Genomic DNA, 24,491 nt, shown 5'->3' with positions numbered 1-24,491 from the left:
TATAAAAGTTGGATAATGGCAAGAGACTGGCTCACTCAGTAATGGCCTTCTTAGTCAGTATCATACTCTCTCATCATCTTGGGTGCTAGTCAGGGAATCCTTGCATTCTCACACACACCTGATGGGCCTAGACCTCTAACAGATCTTTCTATCCACCACCTCTGGTCACTTCTATCAGAAACATCATCATAAGCCCTTATGTGGGCCTTCCCAGGACCTTGTCCTCACCATAAAGCAGTGATGGTAGGGACTGCCCCAGTCTCTGAAGGGAGGTTGGGGGAAATCCTGCCCTGCCAAGGAAGACTGGTCCTGAAATGAGTGCAGCCTGGAATGTTCCCAGCTCTGACCTGAGTTGCGAGGTCAGACCAATAGGGACTCAGACGTGACAGAGGCTCTGATGCTATATTTAGGCCCTGGGTCAGGTGGCTGGAGGAAATAGTTAATTTTATTCATAGATTTTTTTTTTCCAAGAATGGAAGATAATCCAGTTTAATAGCCCCTTTATCTACTCTGACACTATTTTCTCAGATAATAGTTTTATCCAACTTCATGTTAGCTGTCAAACTCAAGAAAAAAACTACCAAAATCATGGGCTCCTAAAACTGCCTCAAATAGACTTCTTAGCTTCCTTCCACCCTAAAATCCCTAATCTCATCTGCTCTGTTCTTACTTTTCATTCCTGTTCATTAATCATTTTGTCTTACTTTATATTTTGCCACCTCCCAGACACCAAGTTGAAGAAGCTATCATGATTCCATTCTGACTTCTCTGGGTATATGACCCCATCAATGAGCCCTAGGCCCACCACCTCCCCAGAGCCCTGGTCCCTCTAGGGAAAGTTAGAAACAGGCTGGTGGTATGGACCCGCCTAGCAGTATCCATGTCCAGCAGAGAAGCAATTAGACAAGCCAGAATTCCTAACTTCTGCACCCCAAAACCAATTTTGATCCAAACTCCCAGTGGGGGAGAAGTGATAGGAGGAAGAGGAAAAGAGGGCTCTAAACTCCAGCTCTAACAGGACCCAGAGAGAGGAGGAAAAAGGGAGGGACATTTGGATGTAGTAATAGGGTCATGTGTGGCTTGGAGAGAAGAGAGAAGTGCATCTGGAAGACAAAGGGGGCAATTACGTACAAATATAGACAGACGGTTGTAGAGATGACAGTGAACCTGAATCTGCAACCTTGGCAGAACTGCTGTGGCTTGTAATGGAGAGACTGGGGATTCAGAACTCTGGTGGTGGGAACGGGATGGAATTATACCCCTGTGGACATGTAATTTTTGAAATCAATACTAAATCACCAGTACAATAAAAAATAAAAAGGGAGATGTAAAAATATATCTTCTTTAGTACTTTCACTTGGATATCTTAGGGAGAGAAGATACTTCAGGACACAGTCACTGAAGCTGTGGGCTGTTGGTACATTGAATCCTCTAAAAACATTTGGAGAGTGAGAGGAGCTGAAATCATCCAAGAAAGTAATTGGGAGTGAACACAATTTGTTGCTCTGGGCCTCTGTTTCTGCCCATCACTCTAGAGGAAATAACCTTTTTTTTCTCAGCGCCTGAAAAATTACTAATACTTGATTCATAATAGCAGCCGGATGTCCAGCTAGGAGCACACCTTAGCAAGCACCTGAGTTCAAGTCTTCAGTCCCCATCTGCAGAGGAGAAGCTTTAAAAGTGATGAAGCTGTGCTTTAGGTGTTTCTAGTTATCTCTCTCCCTGGCTATGTCTCCCTCCCCTCTCAATTTCTGTGCTCTCAAAACAAAACGGGAAAAAAAGGCTCCCAGGAGTAGCGGATTTATTGTGTAGGCTCCAAACTCCCGAGGTAATCCCGGTGGCAATAAAAACAAATAAATAAATAAGTACACAACATAATCTCTTTTGGTCTTAGATTCTCAAAAATTAGCGCCCACCCCCCAAAGCCTTATTCTTGAACAGAATTTACTCCTTGTCCTTCCTTTTCTGAAGTTTGACTTAGCAATCCTATTTGTTTTTCTAGTAAAGGAGCAGAATAAATCATCAAGTGGACATTTGAAATGAACTTGGACAGGTACTCTCTCAAACAACTGGGGGTTAACACAGACTAAGCCATTTACTAGCTGACAGTGACAAAATATTTTCATACATCTTATTTTTGTTTCTGGGGGCGGGGGCTGGATAGTAATTCAAATGGAAACCAGCAATTGCTCTTAAGGACAAGCAGATAAGAAACTTTATTTCCAAAGTAAATTGCATTTGGAATTTCAGGAGTGAGCTATATAGATTTGTGTCAGATAAACACTGACATCAGAAATGCTCCTGAAACAGACTATTTTCCCTAGACCTGCCCAATTTTAAATAATTGCTTGGGCATTAAGTAGGCACATATAGATTAATGAAGCAATTGTTCCAGGGAAGCCATGGCTGCTGGTTCTAGCAGGCTGCCTCATGCATGATTTCCATCTTCTTTTCTAAACAGTAAGGACCAATATTGAGTTTGGAAAGCAATTTTGCAGACTGACAGCTTGTGCCTTTGCAAATGTGCTGGCTGTGCCTGGCCTGTCAGCTAGAGAAGCCTTTAGATTAGCTGTTTCTGTTCTGCCCCGTCTTCTAGCACTTCTGTTTACAAATATCTGTTGCTAAATAATTATGCTTACCATAAGACCCCTTGAGAAATCATTTGTAGAAATTATACTGGGAACATTAGGAAAATGGTTTGGTGGCAGAAGGGACTATATTAAGATCACCTCACACTTTATTATAATAACTGAGCTACTACCAAGAACTTCTAAACTTTCTTAAAAGCCAGGTGTGATGCTTTAAAATCCACTTGAGAGGAAAAACAGTTAGAAAAGGTAGTTTTTTGTTTGTTTGTTTTTGGTGAAATTCTGGTTCAAGATGCAAGGACGCAGCAGTAAGTTTTGAGGCAGCCACACAGATGGTTTTTATTTTAACATTTTATTTATTTGTTTATTATTTATTTGGATATAGGCAGATAAATTGAGAGGGAAAGAGCAGAGAGAGAAAGAGAGACACCTGCAGCACTGCTTCAACACTTGTGAAGCATCCTCCACTGAAAGTGGGGACTGGGGTTTGAACCCAGGTCTTTGGGGGGTGATACTATGTGCACTCAATCAGGTGTGTCGCCATCCAGCCCTGATAGTTTTTTTTAAATATATTAGTCTATTACAACGTTTCATATTTAGTCAGATGCTTCTAACTCACTTCCAATTAGTGCTTCAACTTCCCAGAGTCTTATATTAAAACTAAATAATAAAAAAATAATAAAGCTACAGAAAATTTAGAGACCCTGACATTGGAGAACATGACTAGTGATCTTGATGAAGTAAATTTTTTTCACTATCAAGTTTTATTTAAGATTAATTTAATTACAGAAATACAGAGTTTGATACAACACTCTAGTCATTTTTCCTCAGACCTTAGAACAATTTCAGGTTTATAGAAAAGTTGTGTTAACTATCATACAGAGTTCCCATGTTCCCATATATGCTGTAGCCAGTATATAACATAAATGATGCAATGCACATTTTTAAAGACTCTTTTTAATTTTTGAGAGAGAGAGAGAGAGAGGTTGAGAGGGATGGGGTGATAGAGAAGGAGAGAGACACCTACAGCACAATTTCACTTTTTTATGAAGCTTTCCCTCTCAGGGGGGAACTGGAGGCTTGGACCTGGGTCCTTGTGTAGCTTAATGTGTGCTCTCTATTAAGTGTTCCACAACTGGGTCCCTGTAATGTACATTTGTAACTATTAATGGACCAATGTGATAATATTCTCCATGACTAAGTAAAGTTCATATTTTTTCTTGTAAAAACATTTTGTTTGCTTTTATTATCAGGCCATTTAAAAAACTGAGATTAGAAATGGTTTATACCATTGTAGAATTATAAGGAACAGTTCTACACTGTACAAATCACATAGATTTTTAACCTCTACCCTTCCATAACCACTATAATTCTCACAAAGTCTTAGAGACAGTCTGGTGACTTCTGATATTTTTAAGTTCATATGCATCTGGATTCCACATAGGATTGAAATTATCCAGGAGTTGTCTTTCTTCTCTTTACTTATTCCTCTGAGCATAATCACATCCAGTTCTACTTCCACTTTGTCCCAGTGGAGACAAACTCATCTTTCTAGTTTGCATTGGCTCAGTAATTTCATTCAAAGGTACCCTTCTTCAGTCATCGATGAATACCTTTCTTTCTTTCTTTTTTTTTTTTTTACCTCCAGAGTTATTGCTGGGGCTCTGTGCCTGCACTACAAATCCACCACTCCTGGAGGCCATTTTCCCCATTTTTGTTGTCCTTGTTGTTACTGTTATTGTTGTTGTTGAATAGGACAGAGAGAAATGGAGAGAGGGGGACAGAAAGACAGACACCTGCAGACCTGCTTCACCGCCTATGAAATGACTCCCCTGCAGGTGGGGAGCCGGGAGCTCGAACCGGGATCCTTACGCTGGTCCTTGTGCTTCACGCCTCGTGTGCTTAACCTGCTGTGCTACCACCTGGCCCCCCACCCCCGCCATTTCTACATTTAATTATTTATTTCAAAGACTTGGGAAAAACAAACAAAGTCAAACACTAGGAGAACAGGAGATAACTCAGAATGCAGAGAATGCACCTTACCATGTGCAAAGTTCTGGGTAGACCACCAGCACGGCATGAGAGGATCATGGATGGCACCAAGAGATCTCCATGGATGGTCGAGAGATACCTTGCTGTCTCTCTATCTCGCTCAAGACACAGAGTCAAAACGGAGCTACTTCCTGCTTTCTCTGTGATGTGTGAAGCTCTGGGTTCCATCCCAGGAAACACAGTAGACCATGCAGCACAAAGATAAGTGCAGCTCCAGGGGTGGTGGAGTATGCTATTATGTCTCTCCCTGTTTTTTTTATTCACATTTTCCCTCCAATGAATTGGGAGGGCAGGCGATGGTGCACTTGGTTGAGTGCAGATATTACAGTGCTCAGGAACTCAGGTTTAAGCTTCTGGTTCCCACCTGCAGGGTGCAAGGGGCAAGCTTCATGAGTGGTGAGGCAGAGCTGCATCCAACTCCCCCCCCCCTTTCTTTTTCTCTCTTTCTCTCCCTCTCGACCTCCCCTTCCTCTTTCAGCTTCTCTCCTAAATAAATAAATAATACAAATAATCAAAAATGTCAAAAACACAACTTGGAGGCAACTTGGTTGGCAAAGTACATGCATGAGATTATATTTTTCATCTTTGGTTCCACATTTAAAAAACATCAGTGAAGCTGATGATGGGGAAAGATCTAAGTAGGGGGTGGAAATGTTTTGCAGAATATTGAGAAATTGTACACAGGTATAAGGAACTGTATTTACTGTTGACTACAAACAATTAATCCCCCTAACAAAAAAATCAACAACAAAAATCAGTGGTGTTCAGCCCAGCAAGATAACTCACCTGCAGGGTTCCGGGGTTCTTGCATCGCCAGGTGTGTGACCCAGATTTGAGTCCATTTGCCAGCACACTTGAGTAAGCACTGTGCTATGGTGTATTTCCTTTTCTCCCTCTTTTCTCTCTTTGTATCTGAAAATGGAGCCCAGTGCAATGACATTCCAATAATGAAACCCCCAACCAAGAGAGAAAGAGAGAGCGAGAGGGAGAGAGAAAAGAAAGAGAGAAGAAATAAAGAAAGAGAGAGGTAACAGAGGGAGGAGAGAGAGAATGAGGAGAGGGGAGAGAGAGATAGTGAGAGGGAGAAGAGAAAGAGAGGTGAGAGAGAGGGAGGAGAGAGAGAGGGAGGAGGGGGGAGAGAGATAGTGAGAAGGAGAAGAGAGACAGGTGAGAGAGAGGGGGTGGGGGAGAGAGAACAAGGAGAGGGGAGAGAGAGATAGTGAGAGAGAAAAGAGAGAGGTGAAAGAGATAGTGAGGAGAGGGGAGAGAGAGAGAGTAAGAGGGAGAAGAGAGAGGGAGGAGAGAGATAATGAGGGGGAGAAGAGAGAGATGTGTGAGGGAAAAGAGATAGATAGGTAAGAGAGAGATAGAGAGAGAGAGAGAAGGAGAGAGAGAGAGAGAGAGAGAGAGAGAGAGAGAAGGAGAGAGAGGAGAGAGAGACTAGTTCACTAACCAGGAAGTGTAATGGATTAGAATCTGCCTTAGCTCTTTACTCCACAGAGACGAGGCCTTTCTCCTAGGGTTCTCCTTCATGTCCATATCCAAGCTTGTTAACATACAAGATCACAGAATACTTACTATTGGTCTAGACTACCTGTCAGTCACATGCCACTGAATATCTGCCATGGAGACTTTGGCTCATGGACACATACTTTCTAGCATGTGCCTTCAGTCCTACTGGATGCTCTTAAATCCAGAGAGAATAGACCCAGGAAGATACACTTAGCAGCACCAACAAGCACAGAGGGAGCAGGCAGGCAGGACACATGAGTCGGGGACATTATAGAGGCTGTCAGTGTGCTTCCACTGAGTTCTGAACTTCTTACGATCTGGAGGGCACATTGTCTTTGGAATGGCTGCATTATTTACAAGGAAAAAAAAATAATGGCACAGCATTTTCATAAGGAGAAGAGAAGAATTTTGGGTAATTCTTCTAGTGTTTTGAAAGTTACTTTGGGGACTAACTTCTCTTTTGATTATAAAGGGCAGAGCAATCCATTAATGCACAAGATTTTAAGAGATCACATTGAGTGACTGTTTCATAAAGGGAAACTAAGAACTCTTGGGAGGTTTATCATTAACTTGCTGGGTCTGCTCATGTCTAACTGGAACTTTAATTTTTTAATTTTAATTAATTCATTCATTTTTCTGTTTCTAGGGTTATTGCTTGGGCTGGAAGACGACAATATGTAATCCACTGCTCCTTGGTGGGCCATTTTTTTTTCCATTTTATTGGATAGGACGAAGAGAAACTGAGAGGGGAGGGATAGAGAAAGACAGACACCTTCAGACCTTCTTCACCACTTGTGAAGAATTCCCTTTGCAGGTGGGGATCAGGGACTTGAACCCAGATCCCTGTGTGGGTCTTTGTGCATAGTACTATTAGCACTTAAGTGGGTGCACCCCACCCCAGCCCACTAACATTTTCATTTGATAGGACAGAGAAGAATAGAGTGGGGGAGGACTACATAAAGAAGTATAGAAACAGAGAGACATCTGGGGTCCTACTTTGCTGCTCACAACCCCACCATCCACCCCAGGTGGGAATAGGGGACTTGAACCCAGGTCCTGCACATGGTAACATGTTAGTTCTACCAGGTGTGCCACTGGCCAACCCCTAATTACAAGTTTCTTTATTTCTTAAACCTTCTTTTTTTGTATATATATTTAAATTCTTATGTGTAAAATGGAAATATTGCCCCTGAACACGCCTGATCTTGTCTGATCTAGGAAGCCGTTTTTAACTGCAACTTTCTACAGATGATATTTTTGTTACATTTGTATATATTCTTAAGAGTTAACCGGGTAAGGGAATTCCTGCAGCTGTTGCAAAACAAACAAACAAACTTAACAGTTGCTTCCATTTGATCATATGAGTATCTCTCTTGAAACGATTTGCAAATCAAAGATGAATTCTCCTGCTAAGAGCCCAAAGAGGCTCTGATTTCCTCCTTGTAACCTTGACCTCACTGAAATTAAAGGCACTGTCCCCAACCTGATAGTTACTTCTTACCCTTAAGCTTTACTTACCTAGGAAAATATTTCCAACTTCTCTAGCATGGCATTAATAGTAAATGATTACTTTAGAATATAAATCATGAGAAGCCATTTTATTTGTTCCTTAGTTATAACTATATTTAGCCCAAAGCATTCTCCAAGTGTCTCAGAGATGTGGCAAATATAGCTTTAGGATAATAAAGTAAATTGTCTTTCAATGGTTATTTCCCCAACAAAATAATCTCTTTTCTTTATTCTAAATGGTAGCCACTGTCTCAGAAAAAAAAGATTACAGTGTCACTTGTCTTTGTTTAGAAATGACCAGATGAGGGAATGAATATGGGTTTTCAGTGACACAGTAATCAAAAGGTGGTAATATAATTCTGAAATCTATATATGTATATGAGCTTTGGGATAGAATGGGGACATCATAATGACATATTGCTCAGGTGACAGCATGTTTGAAGTTCCTATCATCTTCCAATTTCTATAACACATCTAATCACACCTAATGGCAAAAGGTCTCCAAGAAAGTAAATTAGAACAAAGAAAGAATGACTCCAAGAGATTAAGGTTGGTAGAGAAATCTAAACATGCTTGGATGGATAAATAAGCACTGTAATAGAGTTGAGATGAGATCCACAAATACTGAAAGATACATCAGGCTGGAAATGCATCAGTTAAGGCGCTGACTACAAAATAAGGTGAATCGCTTGCAGAGTATTAGAGGCAGTCAATAAAATGCCAGTTTACATGATTAGTATGAGAAAGATATCAGTTATGTGCATGGCTTCAAAACATATAGGCTGAAAGCCTTCATGACTCAGGATAAGTTATAAAACTTCTTTGTTAATGCAAATAGTAACTTTAAGAGAAAACATATTAGATCCCTATTAATTAATAATGCTTCATATGGATTCAATATCAGTTTTATTCCAATCACTTCCAAAGAGCTTGAGGGAAACAAATGTAAATTGGACTGGGGATGTAGCTTCTATGTGTATAGTACTGGGTTTGATCCTCAGAACAACAACACACATATAAATGACTGCAATACACTGGAGAGGAATAACTGTCTAGGGGATAAGTTGCTATCTTGTTGGGCCAACAATGAGAGTTGACCTGAGGTTGGTCCTGGAAGTAGAGGATGCCAAGACACAGGTCCCCTGCCCTCCCTGTGACTGTCTAAGGAATGCCACCTCAGCAGGGACAAGGCTGACCTCCCAATATTTACCATTCTAAATTATCGGAACTCCCATTTTTCATTTTTAGATACATGAAAGATGACCCTATTTTCTCTCTTTTTCTTAGACAGTTCTGCTCCAATTTTTAAAAATAATATTTTGGGCTAGACTTCGAGAGGCAGAGCTACGAGCAGCAGATCTCTTTCTCTCCTCTCCTTTCCCAGATCAACTAGGAATACCAAAGGAGACCACCTGGGACCGAAACAAGACAGGACTAGAATGACTATAGGAACCCACTAAATCACAGGTGAGTACAAACACATGTGGCTGGTGACAGAGAGGAGCCTAGGGAGAGATTAAGTGGTTGCTAATAGTCCCACAGTTTATCAGTTGAGACAACACCTCCAGTCTGTTCCACCAACAAGGGGATAGCTGAAGGGAGGAGAGGACTCCCCAGAGACTCACCAAGTGCAACTCTGAATCTCCATTGCTACTGCCCTCAGAATCTGGAGCAGTGACAGGGAAGGACACCAGGGGACAGAGATCTAACCAGGAAACTCAGGAGAAGACCTATACCTCGGTGGCATAGTGGTGGGGCTGTGAAAGTCTCTTTGCATAACCACTGGATTATCTCTGTCCCACCCTGCTTTATCTCTTGGTCAGGAGTCAGTGATTAAGCTAAAAAGCCGACTTATAGTTTAAAAGCCCTCAGGCTCCCATAGCCTACAGGGAAGAAAAAAAAGAGGCTTTTAAGCCACTGATCTCCAACTCAGGGATTAAAATACTATTGAAACAACTGTTAACTTCCACCACTGTGAACCCTTTAATTAACTTACTTAAGACACATGTCAATCCAGGCAATAGTGATCAGTAATTTGAAAAGAACTAGAGAGGGAACTCATAACATAATATATAAAATGGTTAAAACAACAAGAAGAAATAGTGGAGAAATGAACCAGGACAAGAGTTCAGCTAAAAGCCCCCCAAAGGATGAAGCACAAAATAATGAGTTCAATATCCAAAACTAGCTAAGGAAATAATCACAGGAGTGAGTAAAGAATTTGAAAGAATTGTAATCAGAAATACAGGAACAACAAATGTGACTATGGAAGAAAACACTAATTATCTCAAGGTTATGAGAGAGCTGAAAGCTGAAATAGCTGAGCTAAGAACACAACTAGCTGAACAAGTTAAAACAGTATCAGAACAGGGTAACAAAACAGATGACATCCAGAAAACAGTAGAGGGCAGAGAGAACAGAATCAATGAGGCTGAAGACAGAATTAGCAAGATCGAGGACGAATTAGAGACAACTAAAAAAGAAGTAAGAGATCTCAAAAAGACACTAAGAGATGCTGAAAACAACAACAGAGACCTATGGGATGACTTCAAAAGAAACAATATACACATTATTGGCCTACCAGAGGAAGAAAGAGAGGGAGGGGAAGAAAGCATTCTTCAGGCCATAATAGCTGAAAACTTCTCTAGTCTAGACAACATCAAAGACATAAAGATTCAAGAAGCCCAGAGGGTCCCAAAAAGAATTAACCCAGACATAAAGACACCGAGACATATCATATTTAGAATGGAAAGGAATAAGGATAAAGAAAGGATCCTGAAGGCTGCAAGAGAAAAACAAAGAGTCACCTACAGAGGAAAACCCATAAGATTAGCAGCAGACTTCTCCATACAAACACTACAGGCCAGAAGAGAATGGCAAGATATCAATCGTGTGCTCAGTGAGAAAGGCTTTCCACCAAGAATACTATATCCTGCTAGACTGTCATTCAGACTAGATGGAGGCAGAAAAACCTTCTCAGACAAGCAACAGCTGAAGTAATCAACTATCACCAAGCCTGCCCTGAAAGAAGTTCTGAAAGGTCTCCTATAAACAATCAGACCACCATAAATAGTACATACATCAGAACACTCTAAAACTCTATAAGAATGGCGTTAAAATATATTCAATCTTTGATATCAATAAATGTCAATGGCCTGAATTCACCTATTAAAAGACACAGAGTAGGAAGATGGATCAGAAAATACAACCCAACAATATGCTGTCTACAGGAAACTCACCGAACTCAACAAGACAAACATAGACTTAAAGTGAAAGGATGGAAAACTATCATACAAGCCAATGGCCCACAAAAAAAGGGCAGGAAGCTATTCTCATATCTGACACGATAGACTTTAAAATAGATACGATTAAAAAAGATAGGAATGGACACTAATTAATGCTCAGAGGATCAGTCAATCAAGAAGACTTAACAATTATTAACATCTATGCACCCCATGAGAAGCCATCTAAATACATCAAACTTCTACTGAAAGAGCTACAGCAATATATTAACAGCAACAAAATCATAGTAGGGGACTTCAACACCCCACTATCTCAACTTGACAGATCATCCAGGCAGAAAATCAATAAAGACATAGGGGAGCTAAATGAAGAGATAAACTAGAACTATTGGACACTTTCAGAGTTATTCATCCCAAGAAACTGGAATACACATTTTACTCAAATCCACATGGGTCATTCCCAAGGATTGACCATATGTTAGGCCACAAAGACAGCATCATCAAATTCAAGAGCATTGAAATCATCCCAAGCATCTTTTCAGACCACAATGGAATTAAACTAACACTTAAGAATCAACAAAAGATTAGTAACAGTCCCAAAATGTTGAAGCTCAACAGTACACTTCTTAACAACTTCTGGGTCAAAGAGGAAATAAAGGAAGAAATCAAAATGTCTCGAGAGTTCAATGAAAATGAAGACACAAGCTATCAAAATATTTGGGACACAGCTAAGGCAGTACTAAGAGGAAAGTTCATAGCTATACAAGCACACATTAGGAAGCAAGAAAAGGCACAAATAAACAGCCTGATTGCACATCATAAAGACCTAGAAGAAAAACAACAAAGGAACCCTAAAGCCACCAGAAGGACAGAAATCATTAAAGTTAGGGCAGAAATAAATAACATTGAGAATAAGAAATCAACGAATGTAAATGTTGGTTCTTCGAAAGAGTGAACAAAATCGACAAACTTTTAGCCAGACCCACAAAACAAAAAAGGGATAAGACCCAAATTAGTCAGATAGTAAATGAAAGAGGAGATATTACAACAGACACTGCAGTAATTCAACATATCATGCGAGGCTTCTATGAACAACTATATGCCACCAAACTAGAGAACCTGGAGGAAATGGATAATTTCCTAGATACCTACCAATGTCCAAAACTAAGTAAAGAGGAAGTAGATAACATGAACAGGCCCTTCACAGCTAATAAAATTGAAACAGTTATCAAAAATCTCCCCAAAAATAAAAGTTCTGGACCAGATGGTTTTACAAATGAATTCTACAAAACCGTCAAAGAAGAAATAATACCTCTACTTTTAAAAGTCTTCCAGAAGACTGAAGACACTGGACTACTCCCTGCCAGCTTCTATGAAGCCAACATCACTCTGATACCAAAAGCAGACAGGGAAACAACCAAAAAAGAAAACTATAGACCAATATCTCTGATGAACATAGATGCTAAAATATTGAACAAAATTCTAGACAACTGGATATAGCAGTATATTAAAAAGATTGTTCATCATGACCAAGTGGGCTTTATCCCAGGCATGTAAGGTTGGTTTAATATATGTAAATCAATCATTGTGATACACCACATCAACAAAAGCAAGACCAAAAACTACATGGTCACATCAATAGATGCAGAGAAAGCCTTTGACAAAATACAACATCCCTTTATGATCAAAACACTACAAAAAATGGGAATAGATGGAAAATTCCTTAAGATAGTGGAGTGTATATATAGCAAACCTACAGCCAACATCTTACTCAATGGTAAAAACTGGAAGCATTTCTACTCAGTTCAGGTACTAGACAGGGCTGCCCATTATCATCATTAATATTCAACATAGTGTTGGAAGTTCTTGCCATAGCAATCAGGCAGGAGCAAGGAATTAAAGGCATACAGATTGGAAGAGAAGAAGTCAAACTCTCCCTATGTGCAGATGACATGATAGTATACACAGAAAAACCTAAGGAATTCAGCAAGAAGCGTTTGGAAATCATCAGGCAATACATTAAGGTGTCAGGCTATAAAATTAACATTCAAAAGTCAGTAGCATTCCTCTATGCAAACACTAAGAAGAAATTGAAATCCAGAAATCAATTCCTTTTACTATAGCAACAAAACAATAAAATATCTAGGAGTAAACCTAACCAAAGAAGTGAAAGACTTGTATACTGAAAATTATGAGTCACTACTCAAGGAAATTGAAAAAGACACAATGAAGTGGAAAGATATTCCATGTTCATGGGTTGGAAGAATTCACATCATCAAAATGAATATACTACCCAGAGCCGTCTACAAATTTAATGCTATCCCCATCAAGATCCCAAGCACATTTTTTAGGAGAATAGAACAAATGCTACAAATGTTTATGTGGAACCAGAAAAGACCTAGAATTGTGAAAACAATCCTGAGAAAAAAGAACAGAACTGGAGGCATCACACCTCCAGATTTCAAACTGTACTATAGGGCCATTGTCATCAAAACTGCTTGGTACTGGAACATGAATAGACACATTGACCAGTGGAATAGAATTGAGAGCCCAGAAGTGAGCTCCACACCTATGGACATCAAATCTTTGACAAATGGGCCCAGACTATTAAATGGGGAAAGTAGAGTCTCTTCAACAAATGGTGTTGGAAAAAATGGGTTGAAACATGCAGAAGAATGAAACTGAATCACTGTATTTTACCAAATACAAAAGTTAGTTCCAAGTGGATCAAGGACTTGGATGTTAGACCAGAGACTGTCAGATACTTAGAGGAAAATATTCGCAGAACTCTTTTCTGCATAAATTTTAAAGACATCTTCAATGAAGCGAATCCAATTACAAAGAAGACCAAGGCACGTATAAACCTATGGGACTACATTAAATTAAAAATCTTCTGCACATCAAAAGAAACCACTACCCAAACCAAGAGACCCTGCACAGAATGGGTGAAGATCTTTACATACCATACGTCAGACAAGAGTTTAATAACCAACATATATAAAGAGCTTGCTCAACAAGACAACAAATAACCCCATCCAAAAATGGGGGGAGGACATGGCCAGAATATTCACCACAGAAGAGATCCAAAAGGCTGAAAAACACAGGAAAAATTGCTCCAAGTCTCTGATTGTCAGGGAAATGCAAATAAAGACAACAATGAGATATCACTTCACTCCTGTGAGAATGTCATACATCAGAAAAGGTAACAGCAGCAAATGCTGGAGAGGGTGTGGGGTGACCCTCTATCCCGTCTTTCTGTCCCCATCTCTCTGTCCCCTGTCCCTCTGTCCCCTGTTCCTCTGTCCCCTGTCTCTCTGTCCCCTGTCCCTCTGTCCCGTCACTCTGTCCCCTGTCCCTCTGTCCCTCTGTCCACTGTCTCTCTGTCCCCGTCTCTCTGTCCCATCTCTCTGTCCCCTGTATCTCTGTCCCCTGTATCTCTGTCCCCTGTTCCACTGTCCCCTGTGCAGGAACCTTCCTGCACTGCTGGTGGGAATGTAAATTGGTCCAACCTCTGTGGAGAACAGTCTGGAGAACTCTCAGAAGGCTAGAAATGGACCTACCCTATGATCCTACAATTCCTCTCCTGGGGATAGATCCTAAGGAACCCAACACATCCACCAAAAAAGATCTGTGTACATATATGTTCTTGGCAGCACAATTTGTAATAGCCAAAGCCTGGAAGCAACCCAGGTGTCCAACAACAGATGAGTGGCTGAGCAAGTTGTGGTATATATACACAATGGAATGCTACTCAGCTGTAAAAAATGGTGACTTCACTGTTTTCAGCCGATCTTGGATGGATCTTGAAAAAAATCATGTTGAGTGAAATAAGTCAGAAACAGAAGGATGAATATTGGATGATCTCACTCTCAGGCAGAAGTTGAAAAACAAGATCAGAAAAGAAAACAGAAGTAGATCCTGAATTGGAATTGGTGTATTGCACCAAAGTAAAAGACTCTGGGCTGGGTGGGTGGGGAGAATACAGGTCCATGAAGGATGACAGAGGACCTAGTGGGGGTTGTATTGTTATATGGGAAACTGAAGAATGTTATGCATGTACAAACTATTGTATTTACTGTTGAATGTAAAACATTAATTCCCCAATAAAGAAATTTTAAAAAAGGGCAACAAAAGGAGAAAATAAATAAATATTTTTAAAAAGCCTTAATAAATAATATTTTGCTGGGAGTCAGGGGGTAGGCAGGTAGTGCAGCGGGTTAAGCGCACATGGTGCAAAGTGCAAGGGCTGACATAAGGATCCCGGTTCGAGCCCCTGGCTCCCCACCTGCAGGGGAGTCGCTTGATAGGCGGTGAAGCAGGTCTGCAGGTGTCTATCTTTCTCTCCCCCTGTCTTCCCCCCATCTCCATTTCTCTCTGTCCTATCCATTGTTGAAGACATCAATAACAACAACAATAATAACTACAACAATAAAACAACAAGGGCAACGAAAGGGAAAAATAAACAAATATTTTAAATAATAATATTTTTGTCTTGAAGATAATACATGGTAGTTTTATATTCCCAAACATGATGGTCTTTAGATACATAGAGAACTCTCCCTCTTGTGACATCTAAGGTTTTACCTGTCTGTTCTGACTTTCTGAGAGAGAGAGAGAGAGAGAGAGAGAGAGAAGAGAAGAGAAGAGAAGAGAAGAGAAGAGAAGAGAAGAGGAGAGGAGAGGAGGGAAGGGGAGGAGGAGGGGGAGGGGCGGGGGAGGGGGAGGGGGAGGGAGAGGGAGAAGGAAAAGAAGGAGGAGGAGAAGGAGGAGGAAGAGAAGGAGAAGAAGGAGAAGGAGGAGGAGAAGAAGAAGAAGAGGAGGAGGAGGAAGTAGAAGAAGAAGAGGGAGAAGAAGGGGAAGGGGAAGGAAAAGAAGAAACTACAGTACAAAAGATTCCTTCCAGGCTCGAACCTGGATCAAACACAGGGCACATTAAGATACCATCCATGTGAGTTGCTTTGCAAACCAGGCAACATTTTTCTCTTAATTTGCTCTATCAATTTTCCAAAATTTAGAACCCAATTTTGTATTGAAGTTTGTCGCTACATTCTAAGGGGGCGCTTGTAACTTCAGCATGGTGGTTGTGAATTCCTGTGTAAGAATAGTTCAGAAGGACTCTTGAGAATTAAAAGTATAAGGACATCAAATATATTTTATTTTATTTATTTATTTTATTTTATTTTATTTATTTTTTAATTTATTCCCTTTTGTTGCCCTTATTGTTTTATTGTTGTAGTTATTATTGCTGTTGTTGTTGTTGGATAGGACAGAGAGAAATGGAGAGAGGAGGGGAGGACAGAGAGGAGGAGAGAAAGATAGACACCTGCAGACCTGCTTCACCGCTTGTGAAACGACTCCCCTGCAGGAGGGGAGCCGGGGTTCGAACCGGGATCCTTATGCCGGTCCTTGTGCTTTGCGCCACCTGCGCTTAACCCGCTGCGCTACAGCCCGACTCCCAGGACATCAAATATAAACTGTCAATAATACCTCCTCATTTTCAAGGATATCTCAAAGAGAAAGCAATTATACAATGATTTATAAAAAGAAAAAATATATAATGTGAGCACCAATAAAAAGAGCACTCTCACCAGTGAGGCTAGATATAAAATACCACAGAAGTGACAAAAGAAATAAGAGAGAAGTTGATTAACAAAGGGGGAAAATGAAGAAAAAGTCAAACAAAACAAGAGAACATTTCTTTCTTAAGAGGCAACTTTAAAAATATTTATTTATTTATTTATTCCCTTTTGTTGCCCTTGTTGTTTTATTATTGTAGTTATTGTTGTTGTTATTATTGATGTCATCATTGTTGGATAGGAAAAAGAGAAATGCAGAGAGGAGGGGAAAACAGAGAGGGGGAAAGACAGACACCTGCAGACCTGCTTCACCGCCTGTGAAGTGACTCCCCTGCAGGTGGGGAGCTGGGGGCTCGAACTGGTCCTTGTGCTTTATGCCATGTGCACTTAACCTGCTGCACTACTACCCGACTCCTTAAAATATTTCTTAAACAACATCAAGAGGGAAAATCAGAAATTAAAGAGCAGGCATGTTCTACCTGCTGTTGGAATCAAATGACTTTTTAGACTTCTAATAAAATATTTCTTAAAAGCAAGGTAACAATAACTCTGACAAAGCTGTAATTTGAAATATCATCCTTGAAGGTATGCCTACTGGTGGTTTTCTTTGCCGTTTCGCAGCTTTCTTGAACATCTCAGCAGTCAAGTGAGAATTGAGGGGCACAATGCCTGTAAGTGACTTCTGCAGAGAGTTAAGACATTAGTTCACATGCTTGAACAGACAGCTACCAAGAATATAATTTGTCTCAATGCGAGTTCCGTACCGAATCACAGGCCGGGACTTCAGCAAACTGTGAAGCTTTTGGAGTTTCTTTTAATTTTTTTATATTCATTTCAGTCCCCTAGGGCCTTTCTTTCTGCTATTGGCTCCTTCCTTCCCCTTTGGTAGAAAAGGAAGGAGCAGGTCATTTTTTCACATATTCAAAACACACTCGTGATCATCTATAGGAAGTACTGAATTTATATTCCCAGAATAACAGAAATCTACCTGAACAACCTTGGTGGTCATCTGTGATACATCACTTCCCAAACAAGATTTTTTTTTTTCCTGCATAATTTTTGGAGGAAATGTCTGGAAACTTCCCAATACTTTGCAATAAGTTATACAACTTTTATTAGGAGCCATTTCCTAGATATTACAATGATATGTTTTTACATAAAAAAATGTCTCTATTTCCTAGGCTAGGGAGATAGTATAATAGTTAAGCAGATGCCTTTCAAACTTGAGGCTCTGAAGTCCTAGGTTCAATCCCCAGCACCACCATAAGCAACGACTGAGTAGGACTCTAGTAAGAAACAAAATTGGGGAGGGCAAAAAAAAAAAAAGAAACAATCAGGGGCCAGGCGGTGGCACACCTGGTTAGCCATAGGCACACTACAGTGCATAAGGATCTGGGTTCAAGACCCTGGTCCCCACCTGCTGGGGAAAGCTTCATGAGTGGTGAAGTAGAACTGCAAGTGTTTCTCTGTCTCTCTCCACTCTTTTTCTCTCTGTCTCTATCCAACAATAAATAAAATAATAAAAATAGAATCAAAACAAAGTACAACAAAAAAGCCTTACTTTCATCAATGTTCATGCAGAGTTTGGTTTTGTACCACCACAAATAAATCTACTCCCTTATCTTTTTATTCAGCCTTTCAAAATTCTCCATGTACCTTAACTTCACGTCCCAAGATAGACTGTGTGATTTGAATATAACCCCTGGCTGAGTGTCAATAACAGCTAGGAATAGGCAAGCTATATGACAACACTCTATTATTGTGAGTGCTGAAGAACTGAGAATGATGATTCCTTTGACCTAAATATTTCTCTTCTATTGATTCAACTTTCTTTCTTTTTTTTTTTTTTTCTTTCCCTCCAGGGTTATTGCTGGGGCTCAGTGCAGGCACTACAAATCCACGACTCCTGGCACTTTTTTTCTCTCCCTTTTATCTTTATTTAATAAGACAGAGAGAAATTGAGAGGGGAGAGTAGACACCTGCAGACCCTCTTCACCACTCATGAAGCATTTCCCCTCCTGGTGGGAAGTGGGGGCTTGAACCCCGGTCCTTACATATGCTGATATGTGCACTTAACCAGGTATGACACTGCCCGACACCCCTGATTCACCTTTGCTTTTTTTTTTATTTAAATACATGGATTGGATGTCTATTGAAGCAAAACAGAGCATATGACTCCTAAGGTTTTTGAGCTTTTTCTTGTTTGAGCTGTAGCCCACACAAATCTAGAAAAAGTATCAACTGAGAAAAAAATGCCCTTGTTCACCAAACATGGGCAGGTGAACCACACAAATCTGCCAGAGAAAATTGGCCTCCATCAATGGGGATCAACCCCAAAAGTCCGAATAGCAGGATCCCAACCAAACAATGCAGGAGGCAGCAAAGTGCCCCCACCACAGCAGGTCAAGCGCCAAATTTTTTTTTTTTTTTTTGACCTGCTGTGCTACCGCCCAACCCACCTTTGCTTTATAATAGCTTTCCAAGAGATGAGCTTGCTGATGGTTAGGACCTCTCCTAGAGGTCCAGGAAACAGGGCTCTGAGTAATTATGGGGATCTTTCTTTCTTTCTTTCTTCTCTCTTTTTAATACAGTGAAATTTGAAGTAGCCTCATTCTGTCTTTTGAAGGAGGATCACTTGTGCAGACAGAAAAAATTCTCAGACTAGATGTGGCTCGTCTTTCACATCTCCCCCAAGCAGAAAACAGTCTTAGCTTCAGAGCAGTAGAGCTCAGAGACTTTTCAGTATTTATATTTTCCTTTCTTTTATTTGGTCTTTGGTTCATCACTGGAGTTAACCACTATAGGCTGCCTTTTTTTTTTTCTACCCCAGATAAAAGACAGGGACAAAGATAAATACATCATAACACCAAAGCTTCATTAAGTATAGTGTAGCTGGACTTGAACCTGGGTCATGCCCATAACAAAACAAAATGCACTGACCAAATGAGTTATTTTGTAGATTCTTACTGGTAGTCTTGCCTCCTCCTCACTCTCGCTCACTTTCTCATATTTTTCTTTAATTTTTTTTAAATTTTTATTTATTTATTTATTTATTCCTTTTGTTTCCCTTGTTGTTTTATTGTTGTAGTTATTATTGATGTCATTGTTGTTGGATAGGACAGAGAGAAATGGAGAGAGGAGGGGAAGACAGAGAGGGGGAGAGAAAGACAGACACCTGCAGACCTGCTTCACCGCCTGTGAAGCGACTCCTCTGCAGGTGGGGAGCCGGGGGCTCACAGGATCCTTCCGCTGGTCCTTGTGCTTAGCGCCACCTGCGCTTAACACGCTGCGCTACCGCCCGACTCCCTCTTTAATTTTTAAAAGAAGTATTTTTATTTATTTATCGGACAGAGTAAGTCATAAATTGAGAGGGAAGGGGGGTGTAGAGAGGGAGAGAGACAGAGAGACACCTGCAGCCCTGCTTCACAACTCACAAAGCTTTGCCCCTGCAGGTGGGAACCTGAGGCTCCAACCTGGGTTCTTACACATTGTAACATGTGCTTCAACCAGGTGTGCCACCACCCACCCTTACTTTCTCATTTTTTTTAGAGGGACAGAAATTCTCACTGGCAAAAGCCATGAAATTGTGGGAAACATTAAATGAAGTTTTTGTTCACTCTTAAGATGATCACCATTAACTTTATTTTCAGTGTTTGAGAACCTTAAAGCTTTTAAAAGAAATGTTTCAATTGGCACTGCAATCTTTGTGTATAACATTATAAGAATTTGTAAGATCAGACAGCTAAAAAAACTTACAGTCAAAGGTGTATCAGTTGAGCGTTCAGGTCACTGTGCACAAAATCTGGGTTCAAGCCCCTGGTCCCCACCTACAGGGAGGAAGCTTCACAAGTGATGAAACAATAGGGTAGATGTCTCTCTTTCTCTTTGTCTTTCTACCTCCCCTCCTTCCTCAATGTCTCTTTGTCTTACTGAATACAATAAATAATTTTTAATAGTTAAAAAAGGGAAAATATATGTGCATATTTATATGAGGTTCAACATAGTTGTTGATATTTATAATCTGCAGCCATGCATGCATATATTGTTTATGAATAGAGATATACACACCACTAAATTCCAATGGCAAAACTGCTTCAACCATTGGAAGGATGGAAGGCCATGAGAAAGAATAAGAAACTCTACCTTAAGCTGGTAATAAATGGTGTGGGGTGACATCAGAGTCAGTGCAGTGAGAGCACCAAACACAGAGTTATAACCTGGACTTTAGGAAGTCACTTCTGTTCTTTGATTCCTGTTGATTGTCAAGCAAGAAATAAGATGTGATGATTTTAGGGGACATTTCTATTTTAGTCTACCCAGGTCATCATGATAAGTCGTGGGCTAGGTGGTCTGAAGGTAGACATTTATTGATTGTTTATCATTTATTTATATAGCATCAAACGTATATAGATCTATATGGAACTTATATAGATCATTATTGACAGCTCAAAATTTGGAAAGTCCCACATCTGTTTTGCCTTTTATTCCCTCTCTTCCTCTATGGAGCTCATGAAATAAATCTTAAAACAAAAAACAACAACAACAAAACCATATGACTTTATCCTAAGAACAATACACTTCTTTATGAGAAAGGCTGAGAATGAGGTAGGGTTGGGCGTAATGACAAAGGTGACTGGATGTGGTCACTAATTTTAGGGGAATAGCTAGTCTACAGGAGCAGAGTGGCCTAAAAGCATAACTGTGACCTAGGGAGGAAAGTTTTAGTTGGTGTATAAAGGATTCCCCTTTATTTTGTGGCCAGAGTGACAGTTGGTGGTCAGAGGCTGGGGAGTGACTCCCCCAGCATGGCTAGGTTTCTGGGGGTCTTCTTGACATGAGAGATAAGGGACAATGACATGAAAGAGGATATGGTACCATAGATGTCAGAAAGGTGACAATCACTGATGGTTAGAGAGATGCAAAGTAAGACAACTTTGAGATGCCACTTTACTCCTGTGAGAGTGTCATAATCACAAAGGATAATAACAGCAAATGTTGGAGAGATTTTGGGGGTTGGGGGGAGTGTAAAGGTGATGGGAAAGCAAATTGGCCCAAGCCCTATGGAGATCAGTCTGGAGAACTCTCAGAAGGTTACAAATAAATCTACCTTATGACCCTGTAATTACTCTCTAGGATATATATATATATATCCTAAGGAACCAAATACACCCATCCTAAAAGATCTGTGTAGTATATCTACATTCACAGCTGCACAATTTGTAATAGCTAGAACCAGGTTTCAAACAACAGATGAGTGTCTGAGAAAGTTATGGATTTTTTTTTTTGCCTCCAGGGTTTTTTTTTTTGCCTCCCTGGGGCTCAGTGCCTGCACCACAAATCCATTGCTCCTGGAGGCCATTTATTCCCTTTTGTTACCCTGGTTGTTTTACCATTGTTGTGGTTATTATTATCATTGTTATTGATGTCATGTCATTGTCGTTGGATAAGACAGAGAGGAATGGAGAGAGGAGGGGAAGACAGAGACGGGAGAGAAAGAGAGAAACCTGCAGACCTGCTTCACCTCTGCAGGTGGAGAGCTGGGGGCTGGAACCGGCATCCTTACACCAGCCACATGTGCTTAACCCACTGCGCTACCACCCACCCCTTTAATTTTTTTAAATAGTCTTAAAGTATTTTATTTATTTGTTCATTTTTTACTTATTTTCATTTTTAATTTTTGAGAGAGATGCAGAAAGACATCAGAGAAACACCAGAGCACTGTGCAGCTCTGCTTATGGTGGGACATTGGAACCTCAGGCATGAGAATCTCTTTGCATAACAATTATGCTATCTACCCACCCCCCCCCCCGCCTGAACGTTATGGATTTTATGCACAATGGAATACCATCAGCTATTAAGAATGGTAAGTTCACCTTCTTCACCTCATCTTGGATGGAGTTTGAAGGAATCATGTGAAGTGTGATGAGTCAGAAAGAGAAGGATGAAGATGGGATGGTCTCACTCATGGACAGAAGATGAGAAATCAGAGCAGAAGGGGAAACACAGAGCAGAACTAGAACAGGGTTTGGTGTATTGCACCAAATCAAAGAACTCCAGGAGTTGGGGGCTTTCAGGTCCTGGTTCCTGATGGTGGAGGTAAGACCTAGACTGTGGGTGAGGGTGTTTTTCAGAAAACTGAGCAATTTTACACATGTACCAACAACTGGATTTACTGTGAACCATTAATTCCCCTAATAAGAGAGAGAGGAGCAAATGATAACTGAATGGGATATGATGGCTTGGACTAATTTGCCTGAACTGTGTAGCTGTTCTACTTCATATCTGAAGGAAGAGAAGAGAAAGGGAACCGTTTGTTTTGTTCTGAGAATAAGTCACACTTATCTAGGGACATGCAGGTAAGGGCCCCAGGCTACTAGGTCCCTGTCAGCCTAACCATGAAGTTTTATATTACTTTTGATTCTAAAATTTCAAGGTCAGTGGTAGTTTCAAATACTATCGGTAACAATAAAACTGTTACCACTGACTTTAAAGATATCCAGTGACGCAGATACTGAGACATAGATATGTCACTCCTGTAAGGTCATCTCAAAATATAATCCTACAGTTTGTAGATTCTATCCATGAGGTCGCTCACTGAAGTGCTTCCTCTCATCTTGAGGAAGGGCCAGCTATTAAAAGTTTGCACACTGGGAGAAAGATGGACTGAATAATGACATCATCAACTAAATGACTTGGAGCTATCCAGCTGGAAATGATGGATAGAACACTATCTCTATATGGAAAACAATTAGTGGAATTTTAAAGAAATAGAAGTACATTCAATATACAGGAACCACTGATATATGCTGACATTGAAAAGCTAAGCAGTACAATTTAGACACATAAAAAATGTTTAACATTTTTTTTTTTTTAAACACAAAGCAGAACTTGGACTGAAAGTTGGAGTATTGCACCAAAGAAAAAAGACTCTGGACTGGGGGGAAGGTTCAGGTCCTGGAACATGATGGCAGAGGAGGACCTAGTGGGATTTGAATGGAAAAGAGGAAAACTGAAAAATGTTACACATGTACAAACTATTGTATTTTACTGTCAACTATAAACCATTAATTCCCCCAATATAGAATTTTTGTTTTTAAAAAAAGGCTAAAATTCCCTCTAAAATACTTATACAGAGAAGTTCCTGCTGATAGGTCTCCTGGTAGGACATTTTCCTTGACAATCACGTGTTCAAGCCCCCAGCACATCATATTGGAGAACTACGTCTTGGGGTGGGGGCTGAGGTGGGGTCTTTGCTGCCCTAGTGTTTGTTTCTCTCTCGCTATTTGAAAAAGCTGACTGCGGCCATGAAAGTCAGGCATGCACAAGAACCCAATGTGGAAAAAAAAAATCTATGAATATATAAGAAGTTGAAAAGTACCTCTTATAACATCCAACTATGGAATGCACGTCTGATGAGGACTGTGTTCATGTGGATTATATCTGAATGTCCAGTTGCAACAAAACAACCAATGACCTAATAAAAACAGCAACACCGCCCTTTGAACTCTGACCTCCCTAGTAGATGAGCTTTATGTGTGAGACAGATCATTAATACCTTATCACCATGACTTCCTTCTTAAATGTTATTAGCAATTTAATACTGATTTATAAAATTCAAGATAACAGGGGTACGACTCCGCACCATTCCCTCCACCAGAGTTCTGAATTCCCAATTCCTCCACTGGAAGCTACTGGAAGTCTCTTGGAAGTACCTCTCACTGGAAGTTCTCTTAATGTTAAAGATATAGGTTAACTATTATCTCCACAATTTTCTGTTTATATTTGTATACATTTTCCTTTTTATTTTCTTTTATTTCCCCATCTCCTCTTCCTTTCCAAGTTGCACAGGGAATCATTACTACATCCAAATGTCCCTCCCTTTTTCATCTCCTTTCTCTGGGTCCTGATGGAGTTGGTGTTCAGAGCCTTCCGGCCATCTTATCCTAACATTTACCCATCTAGGAGTATGGACCAAACGTCCTTATGGGGAGCAGAAGGTGGAAGTTCTGGCT

At 40.3% G+C, this 24,491-nt stretch overlaps 1 protein-coding gene across 1 annotated transcript in view; it reads right to left on the bottom strand.

Annotated features, from left to right (window-relative positions):
* CNTNAP2 (contactin associated protein 2) overlaps positions 1–24,491 on the bottom strand; it is a 2,382,269-nt gene that overhangs the window by 515,819 nt on the left and 1,841,959 nt on the right. The gene's annotated exons all lie outside the window — the stretch shown is intronic.

Source organism: Erinaceus europaeus, chromosome 8 (genome assembly GCF_950295315.1).
Source record: "Erinaceus europaeus chromosome 8, mEriEur2.1, whole genome shotgun sequence".
Taxonomy (NCBI): domain Eukaryota; kingdom Metazoa; phylum Chordata; class Mammalia; order Eulipotyphla; family Erinaceidae; genus Erinaceus; species Erinaceus europaeus.
The sequence above is the reverse complement of the archived record's forward strand: the minus strand, read 5'-3'. Positions and strand labels throughout refer to the sequence as shown.